We start from the raw sequence: 21,496 nt of genomic DNA, 5'->3' as shown, positions 1-21,496 counted from the left end.
TTCTTAGCCAAAATATTCTAATAAATCTAACTACTACTTGTTGACTTCCAAAAGAAGCCTCCTAATCAGGTATTGTCAAAGGTAAATATGCAAAGTATTGTTATACATATCAAATTTATGTATGTTAATATTATTAGCCATTATAAAACATAAGACATTCAAACATCAACATCAAATTAATGCTATATTTGAAGTCCTCTAAATGCATATGGCACTAATTTAATTCTGAAAAATTTTAAAAAGAATGTTTTCTATGAATAGGTACTTATATTTTTACAGTATAATCTCTTATTTTAATAATATCACAAAATATATTTTCCTAATTTAACTACAAAGAAACCTTTTCAAGGAATCACTTTTCTACACCATGCACACATACACACAACACGCTCACTCACACATGCCTATTTTCAGAATTTTCTAAATAGCAATTGCTTTCTTTAGATTTATATTCTATAACTCATGGTATTTTTCGTACCCCAAAAATACATACTTTTTGCTTCCGTTTAAGTAATTTTAGTATAAAAGCACTTACTAATCATAACAACACAGCAAAGGTTTGTTATGTAAACATTTTGCTTTATTATCAGCCTTTGTTTTCCAATACAATGCTTTAAAAATATCCTCTCTTGTATAAAGGACATTGTTGCAAAAAGGCAGCTCAAAACTTGTCCTTCCCTTCCTTTCATTGATCTGTTGTTGCCTCTTAGGCAATATGAACAGCTGTCTCCAGCTCACCCACAAGTAAGCTGAACATAATAATAAGGTAGTGTTACTGGTCTGTGTCTATGAATGATTATACGAACGTGCCAGGTCTTTTCCATTAAAGATAAGGTAACAAAGATACCATAGAGAAGAAAACTGGTTAGTAAAAAGCAAGCGTGCGCTTCTGCCTTTAAGGTTTAGTTATTTCTCTGGTAACCACTGAGTTTCTCTTTCAGTTGGGTTTCCAATAAGGTGAAGGTGCCCTCTGTAGGAGACTCCCAGTAAATGCTGCTTGGTTATATTTGGGTGACAACAGGCAAGTTTCCCGCCCCCCATCCAATAAATAAATAATCACACAATTCTCTGTTAACATACATTTGAACTCTTCATAAGTCTTAGGGAAAAATTAGTATAAAGCCCACAATCAGCTAGGTAAATCTAATGCCTTTTCAAAATGAAAGAAATCGAACACTGAGCAAGGTGCACAACACATTGGGTGTTTGATATTTACTGACATTGTGGTATGTAATGGGATGGGTCTTATAAATTCAGAGGTGTTGCTGAAAACAGAAAGATAGAAGGTCTTGGCATAGTTGAGTGCAAAGTGGATCTAAACAGAAGAATCCACGTGCAGAGAGACACATTCACTACCTAATAAATACACCTCCCCAAAAGGTCTTCTTATCTTCCCTTCTTATAAAGGTTACCATAATGCAGATTCATTATCAGTCCCACTGGGTAGCATATAGCTCAGTAAGAAATTGCTTTTGTTAGCACGCTCATAGAAAGAGATTAGCTATTTCACCATATCTCTTGGGTCTATTTGAAATTTTGGGAATTCTCTCTGTAATTTAAAATGGAAGTTAAAGCCAATGCGAATAGACTAGGGAAAAACTCACAAATTAAACCTCTCCATCTGGAAGTTTCTTCATCACTCATTGCAAAAGTACGAGCTGAAATCACATTTCTTACAGGCAGGAGAGATTTCATCAGTGATGATGCAATTACATGCTTATTAATGTTTTAATAATTAAGCATTTCAGTTGCAAAGAAAAATTTAAAATATAAACACTTAACGGTGTTTCGGATTTAATTTTTTGTCTTTATTGGATTTGTATATTACTTAGATTTTTTTCACTGAGGTCATCTATTTACATTATTTAGGCTATGACTTTGGCTTCTATGGAATGTGTGTAGGAGAGTCTAGTATCACTTGTATTGCAAGTTGGGGGATGGACAGGTGGGCACAGAAGCATAAGAGAGGGGGGAATATTTGCTTCCTCTTACCTATCTGACTACGTTTGTCCTCAGTGTCAGCTCACATATCCCTTTCTCTGTGAATCTATGTTCCTATAGCACTGGGTACGTATCTCAACTACAACAACATTTATGGATCAATTACTATATACCAGACACTGTGTTAAATATTTTATGTCAATTATCTCATTTAATCCTCACAACACATGAGAAAGATAGGCAATTATTCCTTTCCCAGTACAAAAATGAGGAAACTGAGGCTTGAGAGAGTAAATTGTTTGCCCAGCCTACCCCAGGGCCTGCTTTCTTTTCCCCAGGGATATAATCCCTTCTGACCTCACTTATTTCCCCATCTGACTGACTTTTCACATGTTCGATGTATTTGTGCCCCCGTCATCCTAACACAACTGCCTGGTAAATCGAATCCCCAGCCAGCACTAACACAGCAATCTGCTATCCCACTGGATGACTGAGCATTGCTAAAGACTCTCCCACAGCTAGGCAGAATTGTATCCTTAATTACTCATGACTCTTAGTTGCAAGCTTTAAAATTTAAGCTAGTTTATCCAGACGAGGGATGAATAAGCTTATATTATAACGCTAATAGAAGTCAGGGCTCCAGATAGTCTTAGGGATGACTTCAACCAGAGATTCAAATGTCTCTCTATATTATCTCTGTTCTCTGAAGACACACTCTGAAGAACAGAGTGTCAGGGTGTCATTAGTTTCTCAGTCTGGGTTCTACACAGCTGGATTCATGGTTTCTAGCATCAACTATGCACAATGCTTCTAATTCCAGCACCAGAGATGGATTGCAATTTGCTTTCTTAGTACCCAAGGACACAAATCCAAGGAAGAACTCTTACTGGGTATCTTGGGAAAGACACATATTTCTGGATAAAGAAACGGGTCATGGGCCTTATTAGGTAGTGGTTAAGAGAGTGTGGAGTGTGAAGCCAGGCACCTGGAGTCCAAAACCTGGTCTGCACGTGACTTGGAACAAGTGTTCATCCCGGTGTCTCAGTTTTTGTATCGGAACAAAAGGAGATACTAATTGTACCTACTTCATTTTGTTGTTATGATGATTAAATGAGTTACTATTATATATGGAACTTTGAATTAATGAATAGTTCTGCATATGTTAGTTATCACTGATCATTTCTGCCTTAGGATTGGTTTGGCTTGAGTCAGATACTCACTCACAGCTCAATGAGTGTGGCTGATGAAGCAGAGTATTTAAGAGCATTGAAGCTAGAATTTGAGGGATATTCATAGCATGAGGGGAGGGCTTGAGAAATTTTCCAGAAGGAAGAGACTTTTCCAGATGAAAGAATGAGGAGTGCTAGAGAGACAAATCAACAGATGCCTACTATACAACCATGAACAACGTATGCTCTCCTATATCAATGGAGAACCATTCAACAATATTTTTATGTGATGTTAATCAGTTCCATCTTTCCATCTCCTCAGCAATAATTCTAAAACTTTCTCATATACTAAACCTAACTCCTCAAATATTCGATCTGTATTCCATATTGACACTTCTTCTATAACAAGAGGCAATTAAGTTCATCAGTTTTTCACCATTTCTTGGTTGGACTGTTACTAGAGCCTCCTAGCTGACTCCCTTTCCTAGTCTTGCATTTCATCCATCCACATTATCTCCAGATCCACACTGGAACTTGAGTGTACCATTTTCATTATGAACCTTGAATGTAGGTCATGCAGCCTATAAAATAAAACACTTCAAAGGCACCCCTTCACCTCCTGAATGAAGTTCAAGTTAGTATTGACCATGAGCTAGAAGACTCTCCCTATCTCTCCTGTTTTCGTATTTGAATACTCTCCAGGTGTAATTTTTCTTTTGTTATTATCATTTCCATTTTAAGACCATTTGTTGACCTGTTTTATTAATAGCTAGCTAGCTAGCCAGTTAGAGAGATAGAAAGAAAGAATTAATTTGCTAAGGCTGAAGTAACAAAGTACCACAGACTGGGTGCCTTAAACAACAGAAATTTATTTCTCATAGTTCTGGGGGCTAGAAGATCAATATCAAGGTAGCAGCAGATTTGTTTGTTTTGGGGGCCTCTCTCATTGGCCTACAGCTGGTCACCTTCCTGCTATGTCTTCACACGGTCATTTCCTCTGCACATGCACCCCTGGTGTCTCTCTAAGTGTCCTAATTTCCTCTTATAAGGACTCTAGCTAGATTGGATTAGGGTCCACCATAATGGCCTCATTTTAACTTAATCACCTCTTTAGAGGCCCTATCTCCAAATACAGTTACATTTTAAAGTCCTGGGAATTAGGGATTCAACATATGAGTCTTGAGGGGACAGAGTTCACCTCCAGGTATATTTTAGAAACTTTAAAGTGCTAAATTTGCAAGTTAAATCATACTACTCCTATGGTGAAAATACTTCCATTGTTTCTCATTAGACTTTGAACAGCACTCTGTTCTTTTTCTTCAGAGTGTTATTTTTAACTTGTAATTTTTACGTTGGATTGTTTGCTTTTTTATCATGTGGCTATCCCCACTGGTAAGAATTCCTTTAGACCATTTCTATTTTATTCTTTATTGTATTCTCTTTCTAGTGCAGGGGTTGGGAAATAGAAGTTACTCAATATTTGTTGAATGAGAAATGACCTACTTCTAGTAATATGAGTATACCATGTTATTTCATGTGTCTGGGTTTTTGGTTCTGACTACCTCCTCCAATGTTTGCTTAGCTAACTCTGTTTTACCAGCCAGGACATCTCTCCAAGAAAGATTCTCTAAGCCAATAAAAGAGCTAATGATCCCACTTCTATGCCCTTACATTATCCTGTGCTTACCTCTATTTTTTTGTTATGATATGATATATATGATATATTGATAATATCTGTCTTCATTAATGGCAGGGAACAGGTTTCAATCATCTTTTCATTTACAGCGTTTAAATATTGCCTAACATATGACAATCCTCAAGATGAACTTTGCTTTTTAAAGAAACAATTAAACTCTGCCTGAATGACCAAACAAATTTTGAATAAATAAAATATTAAAGAATAAATGATTTAAATAATTATATTCTACTTCTTCTTTAATAACTTTCCTGATAATTTGAGTCTAGACATTTCTCTTCTTACCATTTATTTTATCTGTTATTTCGCTATGAGTAATCCATTGTCTTTTGAAATCTATTAAAATTATTGCCTTGAACTGCTATTACCATCTTTAGTCATTTAAATTTTAAATGAGTTTATATCTCATTTTTTTTTCATCTAACCAGCTAGAGAGTAGGGAATTTTGTCCTATATAATCCTACAAAAAGGTACATATGCATATAATAAGTATTAGTTCATTTGATTCAATTTGGATAAATTTGAAGCATGTGTAAATTCAGAAACATTTAGAATATCTAGTTTACTATATCAGTTAGCTGTTTCTACATAAAAGTACAAGCCGAAACTTAAGCCGCTTTAAAAAAAAAATATCACTATTTGATTTAACTGGTGCTTTTGTGGGAAAACTGGGATGGCTCTTCTGGTCTGGGTGAGTTCGGCTGGATTGTATGTTCTATAATACAATGGCTTCATTATTTTTCTCATGTTTAGCAGACTGTCATGGTAGTTGGGCTGGGTTTCACCAGACAGTTGTGTTGGCTATGAATCTTCTTGTACATATTTTTAATAACTGATGGGCATATGCAAAATGTTCTCTAGGTGCTGTGAAATGAATTGCGCACCCCCTCAAGTTCTTATGTCGAAGCCCTAACCCCCAGTGTGACTTTGTGACTATATTGGGAAATAGAGCTTTGAAGAGGTAATTTAAGTTAAATGAAGTCATAAGAATAGGCTCCTAATCCAATAGGACTGGTACATTTATAAGAAGACATTCCTCTTTCTCTCTCTCTCTCTCTGTCTCTCTCTTGCACGTGCGTGATATATGCATGCACCCAGGAAAGGCCATGTGAGAACACAGTGAGAAGGCAGCCATCCACAGCCAGGAAGAAAGCCCTCACTAGAAGCCTAATTGGCAGGCACCTTTATCTCGGACTTCTTTCAGAACTATAAGAAATAATTTTCTGTTGTTTAAGCCACCTGTTCTATAATATTTTGTTATGGCAGCTGGAGCGACTAAGACACTAAGGACTATACCTGGGAGTAGACTTAAATGATAACAGGGTTTAAACATCTTCAAACTTAGAGTCAAATTGTTTTCCAAATTATTGTAACAATTTACATTTCAAAAATTGTCCAACATCTTGGCTGGGATTGGTGGCTCACGCCTGTAATCCTAGCAACTCTGGGAGGCTAAGGTGGGAGGATTGCTTGAGCTCAGGAGTTCGAGACCAGCCTGAGCAAGAGCGAAACCCCGTCTCTACTAAAAATAGAAAAAAAAAATTAGCCAGGTGTCCTGGTGTGGGCCTGTCATCCCAGCTACTTGGAAGGCTGAGGCAAGAGGATCACTTGAGCTCAGGAGTTTGAGGTTGCTGTGAGCTGGGCTGATGCCAGGGCACTCTACTCAGGGCAACAGAGTGAGATTCTGTTAATTTTGTCGTTCAAAGATTTCAGAATCCTACTGATTTTTTTGACTACATGATTCATCATTGTTGAGAGAGCTGTGCTAAATCTCCCAGTATGTGGATTAGTCTAGTTCTCCTTACAGCCCTGTTAACTCTTGGTTTAAATAATTTCAGGCTCTGTTTTTAGGTGATGCAAAATTAAAATTCTTATGTCTTTCTGGTGAATTGAAATGTTTGTCATTTTTAAGTGCCTATCATTTTCTCTAATATATTTTCTGTAAGTTGATTTTGTCTAATATATTTTTATAAGCACGTTTGACTTTTTATATTTTAGTATTTCTCTGTTAGAGTCCTTACAATCCATTTATTTTATGTTTTCAATGTTCTTACATTTTAGGATGTCTCTTGTAAACAGCATGCAGTGTCCTTTATTTTAAATCCAGGTAGAAACCCTTTGTGGTAAGTGGGTCATTTAGTCCCTCTACATTTATTGAAATCACTAATATGTTTTGTATTTATATCTATCATGTTATTTCATGCTTTTATTTGTACCACCTTTTATATTTTGTATTTTCTTCCCTTGCCTTAATATCCATTCATGATTTATCTGAATCAACCACAACTGTGATGGCTGCTACATAGTATTCATCTATTTCTAATATTCGTTCTACATTTACAAGTTGTCCTTCTATTGTAAGAAAAAGCTTTTTCCTCTTCTGAAATTATTACTTTCTTTACTTAAATCATTGTACTCCATTAATTATTCTTTATTTTCATATTAACATTGGCCTGGATTTGTTCACTTGGAGTCTATTCCAACTGGCTCCCATCGTTTTGATATTCCCATAACATTCTTTGGGAGTTTCTTAGTTTCTGGCAAACAGTCCAGGTTCATCTTGGGCTATTCATGCCCCAGGGCTGGAATCAGCCATTTTTCCAAGGAGCCCAGTCCTTGTAGAAGATTATATTTAGAAACCAAGATCAGGACTGCTAGTCACATGTGTTTATACAATATAAAAACATTTAGAAAAAATATACTTGAGGAACATGTATTAGAGAAAATGATAGTCACTTAAAAAGGATAAACATTTTAATTCACCAGAAAGACATAGGACACCATGTTCAGGTGTGCTTATTGCTCTGTGTATTTCATTGTTTCTAGGCACGCTCAGTAAACAAAGAAAGAAATGACTGGATGTATATACATGTTTATAAATAAATAAATAGAAAAAAATATTTATGTGTGTCACACACGTTTGTGTCTATTCCTGTATCTATTATTTCTATCTATCTACCTGCCTATCATCCATTTATCTATCCATCCATCCTGTGAATTTTATACAATATTTCCACTTCCAATCCAATTGTGTTCATTCTAGTTTAGTTTCCTCAATTTCTTTGCTTCTGATAGTGTGAAACCTGACTTCCATTACTGTCAACATGTTTACTTATTTATCTAATCTCCTTGTATGTAACCAATATCCTAAACATGCTGGCTGCCTCTTTGACCTTGGCCCTTCTGCTGTCTCCTCAGACTCTGACCCTGCCATTACCTCTTCAGCTGCCTGCCTGTGCGACCTTGGCCCCGTCACCACCTCCTAGGCCTCACTGCATTCTCCATGCTCAGCTCTACCAGTCTCTGACAATTTCTTTACCCCTTTTTCCAGTCTTGACCATGTCCCAGGAAAAGGGAAAGAAAGAGAAAAAGGAAAAGGACAGCAAGGTCCTGAAATTTGGGGTTAAAATTTATTTGGATGTTTAGATGCTCTCAGGCTAAGGCAGGTTTTAGTGCTCTGCTTCTGTCTTGAACATCCCCTTTTCCATTTAGTTATTGGTTGCAGAACTTCTTAACTTCTTGCCAACTAGTGGATATGTTTAAGGAGATTTAAAAAATTTATTTTATCCAGCAGGTTTAGTTGTTCTCAAAGAGTTTTGAAATGGGTACTTGGTCCTCTATACTGCCAGAGACAGAAGCTAAGATAGACATTTATTTGCAACCTCTGAAGTTTTAATATTTTAACCAAATGAATGAAATTTGAAATGAGTCTTAGGTCCTGGTTCCTTGAAATTGGGAAAGATTCTGCCAAATTTAAATGGCTTTTCCAAGGGCTCATACTAACAAATTTGAAATTAGAATCCAAGCTTTTGCATGGCTTTTGACTTCCAGACTAGTGCCCTTCATATTTTAATTGCAAAAACAAGCAAGGAATGGTATGATTGCTGGAAGAAGGAGAATAAAAATAGCAAGTTATTCAAGATTCTCTGCCTCAAGTTACAAAAGTAATTTTGATTTGCTTATTATTTTTCCTTATTCCACTTTATTAGAAAAAAAGTGTTCCTATGCTAGAAACAGAGATCAAAATCACTGATTGAGTAGCTGCGATATTCCTCTGTAGATACAAATTCTGCCTTTTTAAGCATTTTACTTTTCTTATCATGTGACAAGAAAATCAAGAAAATATAGATGAGAGTCACTGTCTTTTCTGTATGCCATCATTTGTCCAAATACTATCACTATTTTTCAATATTTCTAAATTAGGCAATTAAAAGATTATGTGGTCTAGCTTTATATACAGTAAAGTAATAGATATCTAGTTGAAATATTGTACCTGAGAATGGTCACATAATCTCCAATGTAAGAATGGTCGCATAATCCCCAACATAATATTTTTTTATAATTTTGAAATATTTCTGCATTTTATTCACAGGATGTGATAGTGAGTCATACTGTGGTGAATCTTGTGTGCATTTCTTCCTGTCCTCCTTTCTACCTTCCAGAATTTCCTCAGTATAATAGCCTTGGTACTTGGGGGAAAGCTAACTCCTACCCAGTAATAGGTTTTTATTTGCCTTCAGCTAGTAAGCACATCTCTTTAGTTCTCTGGTCATTGTCATTTGTCCAGGAGTGGCCATGGACCTTTAGCAGCACAAAACCTCTTGTATGCCAATTTGGAAAGCTGAGACAGAAGTACAGGCTCTCACGTTCTCCACGAGTGACAGTAGGGAAACGTAGTCTCCATTGCTTTTGGCAAACATTCGGCAGTTTTGTTGGAAAGGGACTTGAGATGAAGTAGAGATTACTGAAAGGAGAGCAAGCATTACAAAAGCAATCCATGTAACCTAAAACATTTGTACATCCATAATGTTTTGAAATAAAAAAGAAAAGAAAAAAAGAAGGGCAGACAGGAAGAAACGGTCACCACTAAATCTGGCAAACATGGATCCTGTCCTATCTCTGAACTTCCAATTACTAGGGATAAAAAACCTACTTTGTTGTTTTGCCATTTGACTTTGCTTTCTTGGTCCTCATAATACAAAAAAAGTCCCAATTCATAGCAACATTAAAGAAAAAACATAATGGAATGAAACCAAATGCACAAAGTGTATAAATCATAAGAAAAAATTGACCATGACTAAAGTTAAGATTAAAGCAATGGTATCTATGTTTTTCAAAAGTCACATGATAAGAACTCCTTTGGTAAATAGGCTTAATGATTTTTTTGGTCAAAAATAGATAATAATTAAAAATAGCTTAATAACTTTTCAAAAATATACATTAATGGAGCAATATAATAGCAGATCCAAAATAGTTTCTACAAATTTACCCTTACCAGAATTGACAATTAGAAGGCTAGTATCAATCATTAATATACTCTAGTACCATATCACTAATACCGTATTTAGACACTAAAATTTTCTTGTTTATTTTAAACTATATTCAGTGAACGCACAATTCTTTTGATTCCATACTGAAAGTGTCTGTAAGTAATTTTGTGGAAGACAAGGAACTTCCAGAGACAGAGTGAATCTAAGCTGGGCCCAGAGTTTGGCCATTTCGCCAGAAATATTAGGGTAGTCCTTTTATCTAAAAAAAAGAAACCAGCAACAACAACAACAACAAAACTTGACATGCAACAGAAGCAACAGAAAGGAAAAAGATTGCATAATTCCAGTTATATGAGGTACCTAGAACAGTGAAATTCACAGAGACAGAAAGTAGAACAGAAGTTACAAGGAACTAGTGAGGAGAAATGTACAGGGGGTTATTGTTTAAGAGTTTAGTATTTCCACTTGGGAGAATGAAAAAGTTCTGGAGACGGATACTGGAAATTGTTGCATAACATTGTGAATGTACTTAATGCCATTGAATCGATTAAATGGTAAACTTTATGGTCTGTATATTTACCACAGGAAAAAAAAATCCTTGACAAGCACAATATTTGGTGCACAAATTCCATTATAAGTGCTTCCATTTTTATAGTAAAATTGTTAGTTTTTATGTAGAAAACAAATAAGAACAACAACAAAAGCAGCTGAGTATATATCTCTTCAAAGTGTCCAGGACCTGGCCATCTACTTGCATTAAAGCAAACCAGATCTCCATTTTCTGCTTCAACTTCTTCAACATATCCTGTAAACTGGAAATGTTTAAGGGCACAAACGTGAAGCAAAGTCATAATCTTGATCACTTTCCCAAGTCACAATGCAATGAACCTCACTTGCAGAGTTCACAGCACAAATTCTCCTGATGCAATGGAAACTGAGATCACTTTCCTTTTTTGATTTAAATAAACTATTGAGATCTTCTGTTTGATTTCTTTTCTATGGGCACGTTATCTGTGACAAATAATCTCAGTTTTCCACATTTAGACTAAACTTCTCAACTTTCTTACCAGCAAGTGACTGTTTCCCACTAGTTCAAATATGTTGGTTAACTGGAACTCAATATTATTTTTGTGATTTCTAAAAATTCCTAACTTATTACATTTGGTTTGTGATGCATAAATGATACACAGTTGGACTAAAGGGAAACAGTTTTCTATTTTCCAATCACTCAGATTCACAAAAAACAGAGGTTAAAATCAGATACTAAATTATAACTATTTCTCATACAGAATTTATATTAATTCTCATCCCTCCGTATATACTATTATGTAATATGGATTCTTGAGAAAGGAACATTTATGATAAAGAGAGGGTTCAAGAAACCCAAAAGATTTAAAAATAGAATATTTTGTTCAACCATTGAGAATACCCTTAATTTGAACTGTTTTATGTTGATGTCAGTTTCTTTGTATTTCTTTATGTTCCCTCCATTCCTAATTTATGGATTTTTAAAAATTTAAACAAACAGAAAGGTAAGTGTTTGACTAGTTTTGATTAGACCATACCACTTTAACTCTACTGTAGTTAGAGGTCTTCCACTGAAATACTTTCTTAAGGCCCCCTCGCACAACATGCAACTTCTCAACAGGATGTTCCATTAAATGTGCCTTATTTTCTCTTTATCATGCCAAGGAAGTCTTGTTTAAAAGTTGGATACAATGGGGAAGGTTTACTGAGAAGACAGGACACAAACCCTTCAAACTTCAAATCCCTTTCTCTATGTAATGTCCCTGCAAGGAACAAGGGTTTGCTTCTTCCAGGAGTAGCTGTCTCACAGCAGATTGAAATTGTTCAGGCAGTCTGTGGACCTCAGTACTAAATATCTTCATGAAACTTCAGGATAAAAGACCCTCTTTAGTACTATTTGCCTATTAAATAGAACTTCATTTAAGAAAATTTTTAAAAAGCTAAATTTAAATGTTAAGGAACAGAAATACAGAAACAGATACCTGTCCTGCCCACTCATGCCTTTCTGTAAACCAAATTAAAAACAAGCATCAAAGTTATTTTATGTTAACCCATTTGATATGTAACCTGTATTGCCCACCCAGACTAGAATTTGCAGGGTAAAAGAATGTCATATATTTAATATCTCAGTAATCATAACTATTAAAATTACCATAATAACACTTTGCACTTACTGAGTACCTTTCATCCAGGGATCTCAAAGCCCTTTCTAAACATTAATTAATTCTCCTAACACTTCTGCCAGATAGATACGTATCATTATCCCCATTCCCGAGGTGAGGAAACAGAGACATTTTCGTTGTGACTACCCCGGGGCTATTCTCTAAGACTGTGGCAGTTCTGAGGAAGAGATCTTAGTGAGCAAAATTCCCATCCTGTGCATTACTCTTTCATTACTTTACATACATTCTAACCATGCTGTGTTCCTAGACAAATGTCTTAAAATTGTCAATGAGGTGTAAAATAATTTTAAGAATATACCAAAATCCCCAATGAAACTAACAAGAATAGGACCACAGGACTAGGATAGTATGTGAACATTTCTCTGACAACCATTTCTAAAGCTCTGTTCATTAAATGTCACAACAAACAAGACTAAAGTCTATAATCAATTTGTACTTGCCATGCCTTTTCTCCGAGTTTTCATAGTTGTGCCACATCACTGTTTTTACTTTCTATACTTGTTCAATTTCTTTGTGGTGTTTCACATAGAAAAGTTTAACTCTCTGGATGATTCAACTTCTTTTAAAGTGGGATATTGTAGATAAAAATTGAAAACATCTGCATTCTTTCCTCTTATATCTATGATGCTGAAAATTTTAAACACAGACAAATTTACACAGGAAAAAAAAAATCCACCACCACCGCCCATGGGCTTCTGAGTTGAAGCTTTTGTTTTATTCTTTCTCTGCCAGATGTGACATTCTGGTTACCACTTAATTTTATGCATTTTCTAGATGCTTTTTGTATTTTCCAGTTTTATCGAGTCAAATAATTTTTTACTTTAGTTGTGAATATTGTGAATAAATGCCCACTGCAAATACAGCATTGCTCCTTATATCCCATTACACAACAAAAAAAAAAAATCACACGTACATGTAATTAAGTATGGGGTAGAATTTCGGGGAGTCAGATAATTATGTCTCAGACAAAACTTTATAGTACCAGAAGGGTATAGACAGTGTTACAGATATGCAAATCCTATAAACCAATTCAGAACTAGTTATGCTAATGGTTTATGAATGTTAATTATAGAGTCTGGGATCTGCTAATGTTAAGTTAGAGTCTTATAAATAGATAATATGAAGGTTGGTTCCAGAGCATCTACTTATCCATGTCTAGAAATCTAGTAGAGCTGGAGGATAAAAGTGAGTTGTATTTGTTGTTCTATCAATTGTTTACTGATGTCCTAAAGCTATCCAAGTAAATTCAGCTTTATTCAAAGCATGTGAATCTTTCCTCATAAAATTTTATACCATTATCCACCATCTTGATATTTTGGCTTTATTGAAATATGTCTCATCTTTTGTGTGCTTTTCTGTAGTTTCCTTACTTTTCTTGTTTACCATCTACCCATCCTCGTGCTATCTCATTTCCACCAGCTTGCTAGAGAATATCCTCCACCAAATAATGTGAGTCCAAAATATTTTTAGCCCTTTGTTGTGAGATTTATGTTGATTTTCCTAACTCTGATGATGTTATTTAATTAGATTGCTTGTCATAATCATTAATGTAGCTCTTATATTTAAGAAGTAACCTAGTTTTCAAAGCCACATTGCCATTTTGTTCTAATTGAGCACCCTTCAATTCATGTATAGATAACTCTGATTTTTACCTTGATGTCTTCTCTTTCTGGACTTCCTATGTTTGAACACTGCATAATTTCCCATATCATTCCAGATGCATCTCAGTTTGTCTGACATAGAAATGGAAAACTACACGGATTTGAGTTTGTGACCGATAAAAATGTTGGAAACTAAGAAGAATGCTGATAATGATTGCAGTAACTTTGGCTCATTCAAGGCACAAAGTTTAGCTACATGTTTGTCTGTGAATTATCCTTCTAAAAGTGAAATCATTTTTTAATGCTGTTGGAACACCTTTCATCTTCTGTGATCTGCTGCAAAGGATAGTGTATATTTTACATGCTTCTAATTGATTCAGGAATGCCTCTTTCCAACACTTACTATTAAATACTGTTTCACACATCTGACACCTTCAGCCAACTAACCCCCTGAGTCACCAAGAGCAGATTCAGCTCATCCCCTCCCTCACCCTGCACCCCAGGTTAGTGACAGGGCCAGACTTGCAGGCGGAGGGGCCCCAGGCAATCTTTTCAGCCTCCCACAAAATAATTATTGAGTAATCATTCAGGGCAAGGATTAAGTTGTTGCAGGTTAAGAGGAACAAGAAAGGGTGGGCAGAGAATAATTGGGTTTTGCTGAAAGCTTTCCTGAGATGCTAGTTTAAAATATTTCCTTTGGTGGACTATGGTAGACTCCAGGAAGAAAAATCTCAAGAACTAAAATATTCATATTTAAGAAGAAAGTGATGGCACACTTGACTTGGTATTAAATAATTTGAGATTTGTAGATGGTAGGAGTGAAAACCTTTTTTAAAAAAACCAAAAGCCACTTTAAGAAAAAAAATATTTAAGAGCCACATAAACATAAAAAGAAAATGAAATTTTGTAAAGCCAAAGAAATATACAATATATTTCACTGATTTAAATAACAGAAATAATAGAGGAATGTAAAAGTGTGTTTTTTTTCGAACTAATGTGAACATACTGAAGTTCAGGTATTGTGGGTATTTGAAAGGAGACTAGGAAATGCAAGAGGGAAAAATAGAGGCAAATTTAGCCTCAGAAAAGAAGAGAGCAGATATGTGGAATTGGAGACTAGAAGAAATTAGAGACACCTCAAGGAAAAAAGACTATCTTCCTCATTTCTTCTTACTCCTGATTACCTGTTTTCCAGCATCTCCTTGGTCCAATTTCCCTTAGTTGTTACCATCTTCCACCTTGACTGAAGAGCTATAACCTCTGTGAGCCCACCCTCTCCCTAACAGGCTGGGTGATGATCCATCCATGTCAGTTTCCACATACCTTAGAGTACTTACTCCTCTCCTGGGGGAGACTCATTTCTCCTCCATCTACTTCCAGTGGGCCTTTGGTAGCTGAACTTGGCCTAGTCTTTCAAGTCTGTGTATATGATTCACGTAGAACAATGAATAAGAAAAGATATCAAAATTTCTTCCCATAAGATTTCAAGAAAACCTTTGACACACATATTTTTGATTGATTAAGTTTATATTTGCCACAATTGTATGGTTCCACTCAGCCAAAATTATTCTCCTGACAGATAACATAGTATATTTGATTTATTTATTAACATAGTTAGCATTTCTAATTGATCATGAGCTCCTCTATGAAAAGGCTGTGTATCACCCATACTTGTGTTTTTAGAGTCTCGCATAAAGCCTGGAACAAAGCAAGTATGGAATAAAGGTTTTAAATTGATGAAGTCACAGAAAGACACATACCACAAGATCTCACTTATATATTGAATCAAAAAAAACTCGAACACATAGAAGCAGAGAGGAGAATGGTGGTTACCAGGAGCTGGGGAGTGGGTGAGATTTCAGTTAGGGGAAATAAGTTCAGGAGGTCTATTGTACAACATGGTGACTATAATTAATAATAATATATTGTATACTTGAAAATTGCCAAAAGAGTAAATTTGAAGTATTCTTACCACAGAAAAGGTAAGTGGGGTAATGCATAGGTTAAGTAGCTCAAGTTAGCCATTCCACAATGTACACATATTTCAAAACATCATGTTATAAGTGATACCACAGAAATACATAAGATCATGAAAGACTGCTATGAATAACTATAAACTAACAAACTGGAAATCCTAGAGGAAATGTCTAAATTTATGGACACATATAACCTATAAAGATTGAATCAGGAAGAAATAGAAAACCTGAAGAGACCAATAACAAGTAATGGGATTGAATCAGTAATAAAAATCTACCAAGAAAGAAAAGCTCAGAACCTGATGGTTTCACTGCCAGATTCTATCAAACTTATAAAGAAAAACTAATATCAATTCTTCTCAAACTATTCTGAAAAACAGAAGAGGAGATAATTCTTCCTAACTCATTGTATGAAACTGGCAATACCTTGATACCAAAGCCAGATGAAGACAGGACAAAAAAAGAATACTTCAGGCCAATATCCTTGATGAACAAATGCAAAAATCCTCAATGGAATACTAGCATACCAAATACAACAGCACATCAAAAATATAATATACCATGATCAAGTGTGATTTATCCCAGGGATGCAAGGATGGTTCAACACAAGCAAAGCAGTAAATGTAATACATTACATCAACAGAATGAAGACAAAAACCATATACTTGTCTCAATAAATGCAGAAAGGGCATTTCATGAAATTCAACATCCCTTCATGATAAAAACTCTCAACACACAAGCCATAGAAGGAACAAAGCACAATTTAATAGGCACAATATAGGCCATATTTGACAAACCCACAGCTAACATACTGAAAGGAGAAAAGCTGACAATCTTTCCTCTAAGAATTAGAAGTAGACAAGGATGCTCACTTCCACGACTCCTATTCAACAAAATGCTGGAAGTCCTAGACAGAGCAATCACTCAAGAGAAATAAATAGAAGGCATCCAAATTGGAAAAGAGGAAGTCAAATTGTCCCTCTTCACAAACGACATGATCTTATGTTTAGAAAAACCTAAATACACTCTTAGACCTGATAAATATGTACAGTAAAATCGATCAACATACATACAAAAATCAGTAATGTTTTTATATACAAATAATGAATTAGCTGAAAAAGAAAGTAAGAAAGCAATCCTATTTCCAATAGCTTAAAAAATAAATAAATAAAGTACCTAGGAATAAATAAAACCAAGGAGATTCAAGAAAAACTACAAAATGTTGATGAAAAGACTAGGACAAAAACAAATAGAAAGTCATCCCAAGCTCATAGATTAAAAGAATTAATATTGTTAAAATGAACATACTATCCAAAGCAATTTACAGTTTCAATGTAATCCTCATCAAAATACCAAGGATATTTTTCACAGAAATAGAAAACACAGTTCAAAAAATTTATGGAACCCAAAAAAGCCCAAATAGCCAAAGCAATTTTGAGCAAAAAGAACAAAGCTGGAGGCATCACACTACCTGACTTCAAAATATATTGCAAGGCTATAGAAACAAAAACAGCGTGGCATTAGAATAAAAGCAGATACATAGACCAATGGAAAAAAAATAGAGGAACCAGAAATAAAACTATGTATTACAGCCAATTGATTTTCAACAAAGTTGTCAAGAACTTATATTGAGGGAAAGGACATTTTCAATAAATGGTGCTGGGAAAACTGGATATCAATATGCAAAAGAATGAAACTAGACCCCTGTCTCTCATCATATACAAAAAGCAACTTAAGGTGGATTAGAAACTTAAACATGAGACCTGAAACTATAAAGCTACTGAAAGAAAACAGGGGAAACAGTCCAGGATGTTGGTCTAAGCAAAGATTTCATGGCTAAAACCTCAAAAGCACAAACAACAATAACAAAAATAGACAAATGAGACTGCATTAAACTAAAAATCTTCTGCACAGTGAAGGAAACATTCAACAGAATAAAGAGACAACTTGTTGACTAGAAGAAAATATTTGCAAATTATTCATCTGGCAAGTGACTAATATTCAGAATATACAAGGAACTCAAACAACTCAGTAGTAAAAAAAAAAAAAAAAAACATTAAAAAGTGGGCAAAGGATGGGCCTGACATGATGGCTCAAGATTGTAATCCTAGCACATTCAGAGGCCAAGGTGGAAGGATTGCTTGAGGCCAGGAGTTCAAGAACAGACTGAGCAAGAGTGAGACCCCATTTCTACAAAAATTAGAAAAATTAGCCAGGCGTTGTGGTGTGTGTCTGTGGTCCCAGCTACTTGGGAGGCTGAGATGGGAGGATCGCTTGAGCCCAGGAGTTTGAGGCTGCAGTGAGCAATGACAACACTGCACTCTAGCTGGGGCAACAGAATAAGACCCTGTCTCAACAACAACAAAAAAAGTGAGCAAAGAATCTAGATAGATATTTCTCAAAAGAAGACATACAAATGGCCAATAAATATATGAAAAAATTCACAGTACCATTAATCATCAGATGATATTGATGTAAATATTTGAAATGCAAATTAAAACCACAATGAGATATCATTTTACCCAAGTTAGAATAGGTATTATCAAAACAACAAAAAATAACAGATGCTGGCAGGGTTGTGATGGAAAAGGAACTCTCATATACCGTTGGTGGGAGTGTAAATTAGTACAGCTAGTTGGAAAACAGTGGGGAGATTCCTCAAAAACCGAAACATAGAACTACCATATGATCCAGCAGTCCCACTACTGGGTAATCATCCAAAGGAAAGGAAATCAGTATACCAAAGGGATACATGCACCCCCAGGTGTATCGCAGCACTATTCACAATAACGAAAATATAAAATCAACCTAGGCGGCCATCAATGATGAATGGACAAAAAAAATAGGTTATATTTACACAATGGAATAATATTTAGCCATAAAAAGAATGAAATCATGTCATTTGCAGTAACATGAATGGAAATGGAGGTCATTACATTAAGTAAAATAAGCCAGACACAGAAAGACAAATGTCACATGTTCTCATTCATAAGTGGGAGATAAAAAAGTTGATTTCACGTAGGTAGAGAGTGGAATGATAGTTACCAGGGACTAGAAAGGATGTGAGTGTGTGTTGAGGGGGGAACAAGAAGAGGTTAGTTAGTGGGTACAAACATACAGTCAGATAGAAGTAAGTTTTAATGTTCGATAGTAGAGTGGGGTGACTATAGTTAACAACAATATATTGTATATCTCAAAATAAACTAGAAGTGAGGACTTACAATGTTCTCAACACATAGAAATGATAAATAATTGAGGGGATGGATATCCTAAATACCCTTACTTGATCATTACACATTCTATGTATGTAACAAAATATCACATATACCCCGCAAATATGTACAAATACTATGTATCAATACAAGACTTTGAAAAGTTATAGATTGTTTATTTCTGGAATTATCCATTGGATATTTGTAGACCACAGTTGACCACAGATAACTGAAACTGCAGAAAGCGAAATGGCAGATAAGGGGGGACAACTGTATTTTGTGTTGATTTGTGAAGCATGTGAGTTTATCAGCTGGTTAAACAAAAATAAATAAATACTAAAAACATCATGTTGTACACCAGAAAGACATTAATATATAATTTGTATTTTCCAATTAAAAATATAGAGTAATTGTCATTAAATTAGTGAAGTGACAATATTTACTCAGAAGCTATATTCATTTATTCAATAAACATTTATTGACTCCTTACTGTGCATCAGACACGGAAGGACATTGAATGCTTCACAAAACAATCCAGAAAACAGTCTCTGCCCTCTGCATCGGATCCTACATTCTAGCTGCAAATATAGCATATAGATCTTCTGAAAAATAAGTTAGAAATGTACACAGATTTGGGAGAAATCAAGGCATCAAAATTGTTTCTGTCATGAGAATAGATCATCTTCTGGCAAGAGAGAGTATAGAAAGGGGAAAGAAGACATAGTTGCTGCTGCTTCTAATGTTTTTACAGATGTCTGAATAAAAGTGGTTACTCTGATAATAATTATTAACAAAATAGGTATGTCTGAAGAAGAGACACAATTAGACTTGAAAACAATGAACAAGAACATTTGATTCCAGGATATAGTATCGAAATAATAAATGTGTTTTTTTTTTTAAAGCAAAGTTAAACTGATTTGAAATAAAATTCTGTATGTCTCTTTTCAAAGGCCTAGCTAAAATAAAGTAAAAGTAAGTATATGGTAGCTATGTAATAGTGATTTTATTATTTGAAGGTTGTTTAGCTAACTCTTTGTGATGTAAAGTACATATTTATTTATAGATCACATTAAATGTGAATTTGTCATGAAGAGAAAAGTAAGCAACATTTTTGAGCAACAGATTTTACCAGGTAGATGTGAGTAAAATTATATGCAAATTAACAATTCATTTCTTATAACCAGACTTTCATACTTTGTTTGCAATTACTAATTAGAAAATGCCAAAAATGTCTTTAATAATAAAGAGAACAAAACCAAAGTTTCAAAATGATCATCTATAGAATTATACCGCAACATTAAAAATCCAAATTTATTGTCCGTGAGATATTCTTTGAATAACTCAAAACAGTACAGGTTTTCTGTGACTTCAGACTAAATTATAATACTATAATTTCCAAATCTATAGTCACTATTTGGATTTAAATCCTGCCTTTGTCCCCTACTGAAGAAGTTAATTAATTGGACTAATTACTTAATATGTCTAGGCCTCAGCTATCTCATCTGTACAGTGGGGCTAATGATAAGTTTGTCTGGATGATTAATGAAATGGTCCGTGGAAGACATAGCCTGAAACACACACACACACACACACACACACACACATTTATCTCCTGATTTTAAATTGCATATGGGGTCACATACTATATTCTAAGGTTTATCCATTTAATAATGGAAATGTTAATATAATTATTCCATTTAATACCATTTAACAATAGTTATATACGGTAGAGCTCCTTGAAATTTGCTGTATGAATTCTTATATACACAAGTCACCATTGTTTTTCAATAGCTTTAATGTATTTTATTAGACAGACATACTGTGACTGATTCAATAACTTCTCTTTTGAGGGACATTTAATCTCATACTTCTGAGTTTTCATTATTATCATTAATAGTATTAGTTTAATTAATTTTTAAACTGTATTCTAGAGGCCTGGGACTTCCATTTCACTCACCATCTGTATTGGGAAGCTAAATACTATACCACCTAGATTCTCTTGCAGTAAGCATTCTGGATGTTAATTAGGTTCCCCTAAGAGGATGTACCCATAGGAGATTTGGAAGGTGTTTATGTCCTGCCTATATTGGACATTTCTATTATAAAACAAAGTTGGTGTAATTCTTGAGGTATGACAAGTTCTACCACATGCTGTGACTGCTGGTGGTGGCTAGAACAGCCATACGGTAGCAACCTCAATAATCCTCCCTGAAGCCCTACATTAGAGGCTCACTTCACCCCCACCCATGCTTCCCTCCAGTTTAGCTCTGATGATGTGTGTCCCTGTTGGGCGCACAGGAAAACAGCTAGGTCCCATTCATGCCACATGTGATCCAAGGGCTCTAGCTTGGAGAGTGAAGCAGGGGCCCTCTCTTTTCTTAACCATCCTTTATCATTGGGCTTACGATGATGTTGATTCTA

Source organism: Eulemur rufifrons, chromosome 4, assembly GCF_041146395.1.
Source record: "Eulemur rufifrons isolate Redbay chromosome 4, OSU_ERuf_1, whole genome shotgun sequence".
Taxonomy (NCBI): domain Eukaryota; kingdom Metazoa; phylum Chordata; class Mammalia; order Primates; family Lemuridae; genus Eulemur; species Eulemur rufifrons.
This window is presented reverse-complemented; position numbering follows the sequence as displayed.